At 46.0% G+C, this 15124-nt stretch overlaps 1 protein-coding gene across 1 annotated transcript in view; it reads left to right on the top strand.

Annotated features, from left to right (window-relative positions):
• Positions 1 to 385: 385 nt before the first annotated feature.
• The window catches only part of ZBTB7B (zinc finger and BTB domain containing 7B), a 28811-nt gene continuing 14072 nt past the window's right edge, over positions 386 to 15124 (top strand). Inside the window, exon 1 of the mRNA XM_063440505.1 lies at positions 386 to 590. The gene's annotated coding sequence lies outside the window, so the exon portion shown is untranslated. The remainder of the gene's footprint in view (positions 591 to 15124) is intronic.

Here is a 15124-nt window from a genome sequence, read left to right as displayed (position 1 = left end):
CTATTTCAACTCATTGCCTCTTTAAGACTGAGCGACAGACAGAGCGTCATCTCCCCAGTAGCCACGCCCCCTGCAATGACTGGCAGCGCAGACGGCCACTCAGCGCGCAGAGATCGCCTAGCACCGCCTCCCCAGCGACCAACCAGCGCCCAGGAGGTTGCAGAGCACTTCCTGGTTGTCAGTTAAGGTGGCCCCATGAGGATGGGAGCTGGGCAGAGTTTAAAGGTGGCAGGGAGGAGTCAGTGACAGGGGCTGGGGAGGGTGCTCAACCTGTGGCAGGTGGGGAGGGGGGAGGGGTTGGTGCAGGGTGGGGGGCTCCAGCCATTGGCTGTGCAGGGGCAGATAGAGGATCCAGGAAGTGGATGCCTGGCTGGGTGTAGCTGTATCCAGGGGGCTGGTGTCAGGGACAGGTGAGGGTGGGAGGGGAAAGGACAGGTGTGACAGGCTGGGGAAGGAGGAGGAGAGAGCTGGGAGTGAGGGGGGAGAGCAGGCAGCTTCCTGCAGACAGAGCCCACCCAGACACCAGGGAGATCAGAGGACAGACCCTGAGCCCCCCCAGTAATCCCAGGGACATCTGTCACCATCAGCAGGTGAGTGTCTAGCACAGTGTGACCCAAATCCCATCCTCTGCATGGCTTACTGCCACCTCTCCCACCCTCCAGGAAGCACAGTGTGACCCATACCCCATCCTCTCTGCATGGCTTAATGCCACCTACCATGGCTGCCCCCCTGCTTGCTGCAGTCTACCATGTTCCCTGTCACCCCTCTGCACAGCTCCCAGACACCATCCTGTAATCCCCCACCTTCAATGTCCCCCTACTGCCCATGATCCCAGGTGTCACCTAATACCTGCTGCCATAACCTACCTGCTTTCCAACACTTGGACTGTCATCCACCTACTGCTAACTGCCACCTCTGCTGTAATTCTACCATCTACCACCTTTACTGCAACCCTCCCCCCCCACCCCCCCCCCAATTTGGTGTCTGTGTCTCCTGCCCCCACTCCTTACCTGCTGTCTACCACCTTTGCTGTCACTTGCTACCTGCTGCGTACTACTTCTGCTATATCCCCCTTCTGCTGACTCTCACTATCGTTGTTACATAGTAACATCGCAATATATCGGCTAAAACAAGACTTCCAACTCACCTACTACCTATCTCACCTGTCATCTACGTACTATTTATTTACTACTACCCCTGCTTGTTTGGTCACTTGATCCTCATCCCCTTTACTCTTCTACTCTTATACATAACTTCACATTTCATTTTTATTTATTGTCGTTCCCCCTTGTCACAAACCTCCCCTCCTCCTTTCTCACCCCCTTCAACTGTCACCCTCCCCCCCCTCTGCTGTGTCCATTTGTGTCACCTGCCCGTCTCTCTTATCCACTGGAGGCGACTTGGCATCTGCCAAACACCGACACCTATTGTCATATTTAATCCCTTGTCTGATAAAAAGTAAAATCTATTTCCCCTGTTTATTTGGTTTATGTTTAGTGGTCCCCCCCCCCCCCCCCCCCCCATTGCCTGCAGGTGAGTTTTAAGTCCCGTCCCCCCTCAAATTATTAACCTCTTTGATACTCTTTCGATATACTATTAGGTACATTGTAACCAAACTGGTTAATCAAGTTAGTAGTTTATCCTTATTTTGAATAATTTTTTGTAACTCGAGCTGCTAGGTCCCCCTAGTCCCCTGTATCTTGTTTTATAGTCTCTCTTACAGACTTTACCCTTAGTCCCCTCCTTATCTGTTCAATATCACCTTTACCTATCCCACTCCTTCTCGCGCCTCACCCTGATCTACAGGTTCCTGTAAAGTCTTTATATTTACATAATTTTTTTTTTTTTTTTTTGAAGGGGGGTGAATTCTTTCTATCAGGTGAGCTGCGTAGACTGTATAATAATAATAAGCTGAGTGTTAAGGGTTAAAGCAGGTGTTAAATGGACAGGTGCTTACTCATAATCTGCCCATCACGTCACTGGATTGCCTGGAGGTATCTTCATGGCTTAGGTTTACTGTTAGACCCCGAGTGTCACCTTATGGTCTCTATACAGGGTTGTCACTAATTAATTTCTGGGAGATCTGTTTCTCTCATTCGGTTTCTTAGTATACCGATGACATGAACGAGGGGATCCCGCTTTTCCTGTTCCTGTTTTTAAGCTACTACTGACCAAAAAACAAATGAGCCCAACTTTGTCTTTTAGAATTCTTAAAACCTTTTGGCTCTTAGAAAGATAAATGCAGGTAAATATGTGCGATTTTTTTTTTTATAGAGTGGTAATTAGTTGTTGTGTTGATTGCTCTAGAAAGGGTTAATGAGATCTTGTGCACCCCCCACCCACCAAGTCCTTGCGCCTGTCACCTCTCCCTGACTGCCCCTCCCTGTGCGGTTTAACCTGCTCGTAATAATCCCAGCTTTCCCTGCTGACGACAGACTGAGGGGTCTGTAATTATGGAGGTCGATGTGGATTTATAGGAGAGGACACAAGATTGCCACCTCTCTTTCTTAACCGTTTCCTTGCACAGGCACCCATGCTACAACAAGGCCTTAGATGGAAACCTGCTGTTAGGGTTTTCATTTGGGCCAAGGCTTTGACCACAATGAATCTCCAGGTGGACCCTTGGGTCTTCTGGAGAGAAAAGGGTTACTGGTGAATCTCTTGCTAAGAGCCATCACAGGCCATGCTCTATTTCTCTATAACTAGGAAGTTCCTCTGTGTTCCATCTATCTGCAGACCGAACCAATGCATCTGCTGTCCTTCAATTGCTTTAGAGGGTGTTCTGGTTTAACCCTTCGAGTGTCACGGTGGAGAGATCTATATATGGGTTTAAGATGCCCGCCTATCATTCTGATGGACTCTTAGACAGGGAGATCAGGGGCAAAGGCTCTTATACTCTATTGGATTCATTGGTTTCAGTTTAAAATTGAGGAGTATTTATACTGCAAGGTATGAGTTTAACTTTTCAGGAAGAGTAGTGGATGCAGGGAATGGCTGCCCAGCTGATATTGTAAACACTGGTTGTTTTAATTGTTTTCTTTTTAATGCAGTGTGCATTGATCAGTTGTTGTGGGGATTGGCCCTGTTTTACTGTACGCACATAATGACTAGTTTAGGAGGTCCTAACAGTCTCCAGCATATAGATAAGGAAGTAACTCCATTATCTGACCTCCAAAAGCCACAACCCTACTTAGAAACGCTCAGCTCAGCTGCATGACTGTGAAAGCACTTTGTATTGTCGCACCTCGCTTTTAAACCATTTGAAAAGTCTCTCTCCATCAGCAAGGGAAGAGCCACCAACAGCCCTCTGCAAAGCTCTCTCGATGTTCCCATCTTTCAAGACGTTAACCGCACAACCTTTTCCAAGCTCTAAAACTAGGCCCAGGTTTGTTAAACAGTGCTATGCTTTACTTGAACATGCTGTTTGGGGTGATTAGGTGTCTGTCGGTTACTCTGGGTGACCCCTCCTCCTCCTCTTCGCTGGCAGATAGTGGGGAGAAGCTGAGTTTGCAAATTTAGTTTTCTGGGAGGGGAGAGCAAGTGACAGTACAGACTCATTACTTATTTGGGGTTTCGTCTCTAAATTGGGAATTGTAGAGACTTGGCAAGGGAAATGCAAATTTTAAGGAAAACATATTTTTTCTTAATTTCCCCAACTCTATTTTACTAAAAAAATTCCCTTCTCAACCCTCTACGATTTCGGATTTAGTATTGAACCCATTTATCCTGGCCGTGCTCCTCTGTCCCTTTTGGGCACTCTGCCACTGAATGTCTCTCCTCTGGGAATCAAATGAATGTGATAATGGTGAGGTTTGAAAACGCTCTGTCTCTTTAATCGAAATGCTTGCGGGTTTTGGCACAGTGAACTCGCACTGTGTTTGGTGTACAGGTTTAAGGGATAAAATCGTACTCCAGAATCTCAGGCCCTGGTGATATTAACCTTTTCTATGCCAAACACGGCTGCGTATCATCCCACTCTGGATCAGTGCAAACCTGATCCAACTCCAAGCACAGGCCTGCCCGCTGCCAAGTCATGTTTTCATTAAGTTGTTAGATTGAAAGCTCCTTTGGCCGGAGTCTACGTTGTCCTTTATTTTATTATTGTACAATTCTTATAAGGAAGTTCTTATTCCTTCCACTGTAAACCCAATGTCTTTATTCAGTTGACCATTATTATAAAAAGTAAATAATGGTGACCTGAAGACCCAGGTATCCAAGATGTGAGTGAATGTTGTTAATATTGGCACTTATATAGCGCCAGCTTATTCCCTAGTGCAGTACAATTATAGAATTGGGATATTTGACCAGAAGTGACATACAATTCATTTATTAATTCCCTGCAATTTTTAGTTGGTGAATAAACTCCGCAGGATCTAATAAAGTGTCTCTTGTAGGAAGAGGCTGGTTCTGTTCTGTAAAATTGCAGGAAAGACAGTCGGGTGTCAAGTCAGTATATCTGTAAACCGTGCGTTGCTGTACAAGCTTACAGCTTTCAAAATTACCGAATTTCACCTGTGAGATTTATTTTGAGGAAGAAAAAAAAGTGTGTGTGTGTGTGTGTATATATATTACAGACTTTAACGAGAGTCTCATTTTCTAAATTGTAATTATAATAATATATGTATTTTATGGCGGGGTGGCCTCTCACTCTTGTCCAATTTAAAGCGGTACAGGTTTTCACACGGTTTCCTCCCAGTGTTGTTTGCAATAGGCATCTCTCAGCATGGTAATCCATATATATATATATATATATATATATATATATATATATATATATATATATATATATATATATATATATATATATATATATATATATATATATATATATATATATATATATATATAATTTTAACGTTTCATACTGTTTTACACTACTTTTTTCATTTATGGCGCATTACTGAATTAAAGGGGGGGGAAAGAAACGCATGTGTTGCACCTGGTGCAAAATATCTGCGTTTTGTGTACCTGGGTACCCAAATCACTGGATCACTAGATAAGTGAGTCCCATAGGAAGACCTGCTTGTGGCCCTGCGATTGATTTTTCGCTGTGAATACCACCGGTTCTAATGACCAGTGCTAATTGCGCAGCCAGAAATCTCATTGCCATGGGTGAACAGAATATCTTGAATGTTGAGTGACAAGATAAAAATTGGATAACCTTTTAATGCCCAAGGGAGAATCTGGACTTTCTGGACAGCGATGGGACCATTCTGTCCTGGCTTTTATTTACTTATTTTACCCCATTCATAGTTTGAAAGGGACTAATTTATTGTAAAATCTGATGGGGACTCTTATTGGTTGGAAGGTTTTGTTACCTTAGCAGCCAGATTAAGCTTATTATGGTTTTGGTTTCTTGTTGGCTATTGACAACGTCATGATAGCTTTGCATGTGCCAGATCCCCAAGAATGCTTTATCACCTTATAAAAACAGTCTTTATTGTATCCCAGTAACTCTTGCTAGCTACAGATATAGGCTGAGGCCCTGATTTAGGTTTGTACCATATGATTGCCCATTACAAACCATCTCGTGCTCCTAGCCTCCTATTGCTAATATTCCCAAATCTGCAATATTTGATTCTCTACGGGAGGAGATCTCTATCCAGCCCCCCCCTCCCCCCCCCAATGAAACGTGGTCCATCTTTTAATTCCTGTGTAGTGTTCAAGGTTCATATGACATGTTAGATGAATGGCAAAGTGCTATAACTGTTGCAGATTAACTTGTGATCTGTTCATTTATATTCATGACCTCCACTTCCTCAAACCAATCTCCCCCCAACCTTACAATTCAGATTTCATAAAAGAAAGAAGCTTGAAGAACTCTCTAACTTGATCTACATTTTTTTGTTTTCGATTTCAGATATTTCCTTTTACTGCAGCGTAGATCTGAAATGAGAATACCCTCGCGTGGTTTGGGTTTTTCGTTGTTGCCAAAATGCCCCGTATCTCCCCCTTAACTTGCTTGTAATCCTTTGAAAGGCCTTGTGGCTTAGAGTAGAAATTTACTTACAATTTAGTGTCTATTTCTAATGTTGCTGTAAGGACAACAGTGCTTTCTGTGATCTCTGATTTAATTCAGATTGTATCAAAATTGGCTGGAGGCCCCTTGTGTATTTAGACCTTCAGCCCCAATCTTGCTTTTATTTATTTTTAAAAAATGTTATTTTTCGGTGTTGATGTAATCATTTTATGTATTTTTAGAATTGGGGTACTTTAAGGGGCGGCTATTTGGACCCCGGCTGTGGCCTAGGAGCTTTGTCGTGGTTCTCTGCCCTGTGAAGTGGTAAAGCTGATATTTTATATGTATCAGGCTGTTTGTGCATAGAATAAGGAACAAGTTGTTGCGTTTACTATTGTGCCGGAGTATCCTGCCGTGTTGGTATTGAATTCCAAATTTGGGAAGTGTACCCCCTGTACAGCCCTATGTGTGGCTCTTTTCTTTCTTTTTTTTTTTTTAAACGCCTGTTTAAGGGGACTGTGACGTTGATGAGCGGGGTCCTCCTGGGCATCCCGAATGTGTTGGAAGAGGTGGGGGACTGAAGATGATGAAAGTGCAGAGAAATCCTTTTGGCTGCGAGCTGTTCTCATCACGCAGGGGCCTGGGGACCATTCTCCAGCTGCCTCCAATGTGCAATCTCCACTAATGTTGCAAAAGGCCCTCCTCTACCCCCAGGAGAATGCGGCCACCTTCTCTCCTCTGCCAGGGAGTCCTGCCAGCTGACATGGGGGAGGTAGGGATATGGGTCTTCCGCCTGGTACTGTCCCCAGGGCTTTCTAAATACAGTGTCTTCCCAGCTTTATTTGCTGTGATGTCTGGTGGGAACATCAACTCCTCTTTCATCATTTTATCGTCACTTTTCAAACCTTCATAGTTCTAGTTTGATAGGTTTATTTTGCCCTGATTAATCTGAATGCACTAAGGCTAGAAAAACTCCAGGTAGACATGACTCTTTAAACTTTACTGCGGGCAACCTAGCCAGTGCTATATTATAGCAATGGTTAGAAATCCAATGTACCCTGTTCCGTAATTCAGAGTTCAATACATAGGCCAGGTTATGGTGTATACCCCATGGGGTTGATATGTACGGGGTAGGTCAGGGTATATACTCCCTATGGTGTGTATATGTACAGGTGTATACCTCTCCCCCCTGTGGTGTACAGGCAGGTCGAGGTGTATACCTCCCCCCCTTGTGGTGTATGTGTACGGGGCAGGTTGAGGTGTATACCCCCTTGTTGTGTATGGGGGCAGGTTGAGGTGTATACCCCCTTGTTGTGTATGGGGGCAGGTTGAGGTGTATACCCCCTTGTTGTGTATGGGGGCAGGTTGAGGTGTATACCCCCTTGTTGTGTATAGGGGCAGGTTGAGGTGTATACCCCCTTGTTGTGTATAGGGGCAGGTTGAGGTGTATACCCCCTTGTTGTGTATGGGGGCAGGTTGAGGTGTATACCCCCTTGTTGTGTATGGGGCAGGTTGAGGTGTATACCCCCTTGTTGTGTATGGGGCAGGTTGAGGTGTATACCCCCTTGTTGTGTATGGGGCAGGTTGAGGTGTATACCCCCTTGTTGTGTATGGGGGCAGGTTGAGGTGTATACCCCCTTGTTGTGTATGGGGGCAGGTTGAGGTGTATACCCCCTTGTTGTGTATGGGGGCAGGTTGAGGTGTATACCCCCTTGTTGTGTATGGGGGCAGGTTGAGGTGTATACCCCCTTGTTGTGTATGGGGGCAGGTTGAGGTGTATACCCCCTTGTTGTGTATGGGGGCAGGTTGAGGTGTATACCCCCTTGTTGTGTATGGGGGCAGGTTGAGGTGTATACCCCCTTGTTGTGTATGGGGGCAGGTTGAGGTATATACCCCCTTGTTGTGTATGGGGGCAGGTTGAGGTATATACCCCCTTGTTGTGTATGGGGGCAGGTTGAGGTGTATACCCCCTTGTTGTGTATGGGGCAGGTTGAGGTGTATACCCCCTTGTTGTGTATGGGGCAGGTTGAGGTGTATACCCCCTTGTTGTGTATGGGGCAGGTTGAGGTGTATACCCCCTTGTTGTGTATGGGGCAGGTTGAGGTGTATACCCCCTTGTTGTGTATGGGGCAGGTTGAGGTGTATACCCCCTTGTTGTGTATGGGGCAGGTTGAGGTGTATACCCCCTTGTTGTGTATGGGGGCAGGTTGAGGTGTATACCCCTTCGTGTAGATATGTAGGATGGGAGCGCACTCTGTTTAACTCATTGGATGGATATGTAGGTGGTAAATCAGCATGTATTTCATGTGGTGTATGTATATGGGGTAGTTCAGTATACTTTATGAGTTGGATATCTAAGGGGCAGCTCAGCGGGTGTACCGCTGGGAGTAAATGCAAAGGGGGCATGTCAGTGTGTATACCCCTTGAGTTGTATATGTGAGGGGCAGGTCAGTGTGCATGCGTTAGAGCTGATATGCACAATGTTTTTTGTGGTTGAATTGGTTTACGTGTTGCAGGGTGTGACGGACACAGTAAGCGGTCACCATGGTTGAGGGGAGATAGGGACTGCTCCCTCCTCGAAGTGACAAAGACCCTCGCTTCCCAAGCACAGTGTTTCCTATAAACCTGTAACTCCTGCTGTGCTGCTGCCTTCTTCATGGGTGGGATATAATGGCATTGCTATGCTCTCTTTCTGCTCCTTTTTAAAGGAAGGCTTTTGCACAAGTCAATCCTTCTATTACATAATTTTAGCGCCAGTGTTGTCATTTTGATTCCTGTTAGTGTGCGTGCATCATTCTACGCAATGTTCACTCTCTGCAGTCAGAAGCTGTTGAAGATTTTTAATATTACTCTCTTCTGGTGAACCAGGAACTTTACTTTTGGGATTTGAAAGCTTCAAAAATCCCAAATTTAGCTCTAAAAAGAGGCAAAGCAGGAGGTGTTTGCACAATTTTAAAAGGGGGGACAATTAAATGATTATTTTTCTTTCTTGTGCTGGGGCTGCATTGTGTCACACCTTTTTAAAAAGTGTTTTTTTTTTTATTTTACATGTAATATTTAATATTACTGGTTGCATGAAGCTTGTTTTTTTTTTAGATCACACTATGGATGCACCTGTCATTTGATCCCCTGCAGATACAATGGCGATTTTATACGTTAAACAGCAAATTGCCGCAATATTGGCAGGAAATCGCAGCATTTAAACCTAAAACGTCAAAGCAGAAGACATTTCCCGGCTACTTTTCCAGGTCGATTTTTGTCCTACATTTTTTTTTTGCAGGTCCCTTGCCACGTCTCTCCCAAACTGACTGCTTAGTGAATACAAAGTGTGGAGCTATGTGCGAGCTCTGTTTGTGTTTGGACTCTTCCAGCAGGCTCTCTGTGTAATGATCTAGATGAGCGTATCGTACATGGCATGTCCTATTGCTGCTGCCCATACTTTAATCATATAATCCACCCAGCCCTGCAAGGTGTCTCTGCGTTCTCCTGCCCTTAGAAGAGGGGGGTGTAAGGGGGGATATCCGGGAAGGGAGGGGTGAGTGCCCACCTGTCCTATTTTTCAGCCTGGCCCTGCAGGGATTTCTCAGAGAACCTGTCGGTTTGGTGGGGTGGGTGCGGCCTGAGGTCTCATCCTAAACAGTGGGTGGAGCGCAGTCTGACTATGATCCTACCACCCAGTCTCACCTGGTTAACCTGTTCCATACCGAATATATAAAGCAGAAAATCAGGTCATCTTTAACAAGCGGCAAATGGAGGGGAAATCCTCCTTTTATAATTGGTTTAGGACATTGGGATGTATTTTTGTTTGTGTTATTTTTCTTTGTTTCCTTGTAGCTTCCCTTCCAGTTTTATGGAACTCAACTACCATCTAAAAAAATAAATAAATGAAAACAATAAAAATTATATCTATATAATTTTTTTTTTTTTTTTTTATGAGAAATCATGGGTGCTTCAAAATAGGTTGTTTGTAATGTCTGTTATCAAGCCATTTGTTCCTAAAGCAGAAGCTGTTGTTTCAACACTTCCTATAGAACATGAAATCTTTATGGAGGGAGAAGAGTCCTGAGTGTGGGCTAGTGGCTGGCATATCCCTGCTTGGAGTGTGTGGGCAGGTTAGTGTATTGGCATTTCCACTGGTGTGTGACATCCTTTTGGCTGATAACACGGTGCTGACGCTCTGTGCCATTCTCTGCTTTTGTTACAGACTGGCAGAAGGCTAGTTACTCAGAGATATTGTGGGTATGTGGTCATTGCGCAGGCTGGTTGTCCCTGGTTCAGGACAGGTGTATTCTATGTCTTTGTTTATTACGAGTCATTGTCCTTTGCCATAAAGTACATATTTTATGGCAGTCTCTGGCTTTAGCAGACAGGATTTGGCCAGTGGTGCTGTGCTTATAGTATGCTCTGTTCAACTGTTGGTTATGTACCAGTGGATCCTCTCAAGTGTACTTGACGGCAGGGCAGTGATGGTGTGCCAGTAGTCTCTTGCTGTAGCAAATGATATGTAACAAATTTTGATGTGTTGGAGAACCATAGCTGTAGCACGCAGGAACAGTCAGTAGTGGTAGAGGTGTTCACAGACTACTTCTCTACCACAAATGTCTGTCTGGGCAGTGTTGTATAACGGCAATCCCTGATTACACCAAACATCTGAGAAATGGTGGTGTACTGATTGTTCCAGCTATGGTATCTGCTCAGTTATGGTGTGTTGGTTTCTCTTGCCATGGTTTTTAGTCCGTGATGGTTTGCTGGTTGTTCCTGCCATGGTTTTTGATCAGTTATGGTGTGCTGGTAGTCTCTGCTTTGGTATTTTTTTTTTCAGTGGTAGTGAGCTAGTTGTTGCTGCCATAGAGTCTGTTCGGTGACTTTGTGCTGAGGTTCCTGGCATGGTATCTGCTCAGTGGTGATGCACTGGTTGCTCCTGCCATGGTATCTGCTCAGTAACCGTATGCTTAGGGTTCCTGCCATGGTATCTGGTCAGTGATGCTGTGCTGGTAGTTTCTAAGAGTAGCCCATGCTAGCCAGGCAATGATTGTTAGTTGGTTGTTGCTGTCATAGTGTCTGTTCCCCGGGCATGGGCTGATGGTTTCTACCATGGTTCTGCTTAGTGGTGATGTACTGGTTGTTCCAGCCGTGATATTTGTTCAGTGACTGTGTGCTGATGGTTCCTGCCATGGTATTTGCTCAGTGGTGATGAGCTGGCTCTTCCTGCCATGGTATCTGCTCGGTGGTGATGAGCTGGCTGTTTCTGCCATGGTATCTGCTCGGTGGTGATGAGCTGGCTCTTCCTGCCATGGTATCGGCTCGGTAGTGATGAGCTGGCTCTTCCTGCCATGGTATCGGCTCGGTAGTGATGAGCTGGCTGTTCCTGCCATGGTATCGGCTCGGTAGTGATGAGCTGGCTGTTCCTGCCATGGTATCGGCTCGGTAGTGATGAGCTGGCTGTTCCTGCCATGGTATCGGCTCAGTAGTGATGAGCTGGCTGTTCCTGCCATGGTATCGGCTCGGTAGTGATGAGCTGGCTGTTCCTGCCATGGTATCGGCTCGGTAGTGATAAGCTGGCTGTTCCTGCCATGGTATCGGCTCGGTAGTGATGAGCTGGCTGTTCCTGCCATGGTATCGGCTCGGTAGTGATGAGCTGGCTGTTCCTGCCATGGTATCGGCTCAGTAGTGATGAGCTGGCTCTTCCTGCCATGGTATCGGCTCGGTAGTGATGAGCTGGCTGTTCCTGCCATGGTATCGGCTCGGTAGTGATGAGCTGGCTGTTTCTGCCATGGTATCGGCTCGGTAGTGATGAGCTGGCTGTTCCTGCCATGGTATCGGCTCGGTAGTGATGAGCTGGCTGTTCCTGCCATGGTATCGGCTCGGTAGTGATGAGCTGGCTGTTCCTGCCATGGTATCGGCTCGGTAGTGATGAGCTGGCTGTTCCTGCCATGGTATCGGCTCGGTAGTGATGAGCTGGCTGTTTCTGCCATGGTATCGGCTCGGTAGTGATGAGCTGGCTGTTTCTGCCATGGTATCGGCTCGGTAGTGATGAGCTGGCTGTTCCTGCCATGGTATCGGCTCAGTAGTGATGAGCTGGCTGTTCCTGCCATGGTATCGGCTCGGTAGTGATGAGCTGGCTGTTTCTGCCATGGTATCGGCTCGGTAGTGATAAGCTGGTTGTTTCTGTCCAGTGACGGTATGCCTGTAGTCTCTAAGGGAAGCCCATTCTATTCAAGCAATGATTTTGCTGGTGGTCCCTGACTGTGTAGAATGCCAGGAATCCATATCTGTAGCATCTGGCCATTGCTAGTGTGCCGGCGGTCCCTGCCTGTTGCACGTGGCAGCGGTGGTCAGGTTGTTCTTATCTCCGCTCTTTCACGCAAGCATTGCTCCCTTATCTCCCCGCTCCTGTTTGTTTGGTGCTTGGCAGTGCCCTGACAGCTAAACGTTTGGTTTCCATGGGTCCTTTAAACAGAAAGCAGTGTGTGCTCCTTCTCTTTACCTGTTTCTTCTGCTTGCCCCTCATTGCATCACGTCTTACATCATCATCTTCTACTGTATTTTTACCTTCCCACCCTCAGCCACGTAATTCTTATCTTACCCCCTTGTTAAATATCCCAGTATCACTCTGCCCCAATACCCTGTCAAGGCACCACACCCAGCCCAGGGAGTTAATATTATGTAAGGCAATGAACACATGAGACAGCAGGGCCTCGATGGAGGGCAAGGTCTATGACCAAAATTGCACACTACTGTTTATTTGGGTAAACCCCCCCTGTGACTCTGTATCCTGTCAGATGTGCAGACTCTGCTGTTTTGTGTCCCCTGTCTCTCCCCTCCACCCAGAGACCCCTCTTTAGTCACTCCTGTAAGCCTGTGGTCTGCACAGCTCTATTTAGACTTTTTCACTTTGACTCAAAACCAAGATTGCGACACCCACCTAACAATGAGGAGACATGGTGGGGGAGGGAGGATGCCATGTCCTCTTATTAAAAGTCCCATTTTTTTTTCTTCTCTCTGTAGGGCTGGGGGAGTATATTTCTTATGTTTGGTTTCTTATCCATGTGATTTCAGGGTCTGACTCAGCTGATCTCTCACCCACACCCTCCTGCACCCATAATCCTTCTTCTTAACCCCCACCACCTCTGATACTGGCGCCCCTCCCAGTGTTCTGCCTTATCGGGCATGGGTGGGGGGGGGGGGGGGGGGGGACCACCACTTCAAATCTCTGGCTTGTGCTACAGGCTCTTAGCGTCTTAGTGACTTGTTCAGAATCAGAGAATGGGATCCTTGTAAACGAGGCTTGTTGCAGTATGAACCGAAGTATTTCAGTGCTTGGAGTAGTCTATAGATACGTTATTGCTTGCATTGGTTGTTACGCAGCTGAAGACGTGGTTATGAGTTAACCATTAACACTGTGAGAGATGGCAAGGAGAGCCACGCAAGAGCTTGCAATCTAAAGGAGTAGACTATCACCCAGCTGTCTCTCAGATCCATGTCACATGCTGTAATAAGAGGAAGTACAGAGGGTCCCACTTCCTTTTTAAATAATTTCTGACTGTTACTAAAATGCGACCAGAGGGGAGCCACTGCCTCTCTTGCGTTCCCTCTTTCTATCTCTGCTGGGTTACGTCTCTGTCTCCAGCTCTGTCCCGTGTTGTGTAGGGTTATTTATTTTATTTTTTCTTTCATCTTCTCTTTCTTCTGGGTCTTTCACTTTTGGTCTCTGCCACTTATTCTCTCTGCGTTGTGTGTCCTTTTCTGTTGGACTCTCAAACTTTTGTGGGTCTCTGTCTCCCAATCTCTTTGTGACTTGTTGCTGTCTAATTTGTGCCTCTGTCTCAAAGTGTCTTTCATGCCCGCTTTGTGCCTGTCAAGCTCTTTCTCGTTTTGTGGTCTCTCTTTCATGATCTGTCTGTCTCGTGGTCTCTCAAAATTTTCTGTTTTGCTATCTCTAGGTCTCTGTCTAGGTTTCGTACTCTGTGGGTTTCTCCCCCTCTATCTCTTTTTGTGGTCTCTCTCGCTCTCTGCCTTTGTGCCTCTCTTTCTTGCTCTCACGTCTTTGTCTCCTGTGGGTAAACACAAGCCTTCTTGTGGGTCCTTGCCAGGATAAGGGGGGGGGGGGAGGAGGGGCTGCTGTGCCAGTATCCTGGTGCACACTGCCAACAGGGCGTTGTGTTTGTTCAGTCTACCTGTACCCCTCACCTTCTCCTAGGGGTGGGGGCTTTTTATTTTTTATATCCAGGGAGGGTGGTAAGATTGGTTTTATTTCTCTCCCCCATCACCCACCCCCCAACCCACCCTCTGTATTAATTTTATGTTGGGTATGTTATTTTTATCTTAACTCTTTATTTGTCCTTTTTATAAAAAATAAAAATCTTTTTTCATTTGTAAAGACCAGCTATTTCTTGTTTTAGAGCAAGGGACTGTAATATAGTGAAATTTCAGTTTCTGGGCCCCAGGCCCTCAATCCCTGTTTCTATATGTTTTCGTACCTCAATATAGTTTGACAGAGCCGTGGTGTGACTGTACTTTTTATTACAATCCCCTGACTTAAAAGAGCAAGTCAAACCATTTGTTGGCGGTTTTGAGGGAAAAATAGAAACCGTGATCTTAAAATGCATCCCCCCTGCTGCAGCTCAGCTAATGCAATAGTGGACTTCCATATTAGGTGTCCAATTTTGTACATCATCGAGGGCTGAGCATGCTGAGGGCAGGATTTGTAATTCTCAAATAGCCAAGAACCATATTAAAGGATAAACACTGTTTGCCCCATGCTCTGCTCTCTCCCCTGGGTGATAATCTGGCTCCATCTTGTTCCTGATTCTTTATGGTTGGGCACAGTGCTATATTTTGCGATTAACCAAGTGCGCGCTGCCAACTCTATTGCCCTTGCTAGCTTTCCCATGAGTGAGCTCTATTTCATTGTTCTGTGGGATCTCTCCTCTGATCAGAGCCCCCTTGCTTGAGTTCAATTAAACTTAGACTGGCTTGTTCGTCATCTTCTGTCCTTTGAGTAAGATGAGCCATCGGATCTCGGCGTTCGACTGTGTGAGAGGACCCCCTTGTACCCTACATCCCCAAAGTGAGATGACCCTCCCCCCAATCTAAGGTTTTTTGTGTGCCAAGATTTGCCTAAAATGTCAGTGCTGGAGTTTGGAGATATCTCTCTGGGTATAG

This window comes from Pelobates fuscus, chromosome 13 (genome assembly GCF_036172605.1).
Source record: "Pelobates fuscus isolate aPelFus1 chromosome 13, aPelFus1.pri, whole genome shotgun sequence".
NCBI lineage: Eukaryota > Metazoa > Chordata > Amphibia > Anura > Pelobatidae > Pelobates > Pelobates fuscus.
This window is presented reverse-complemented; position numbering and strand designations above follow the sequence as displayed.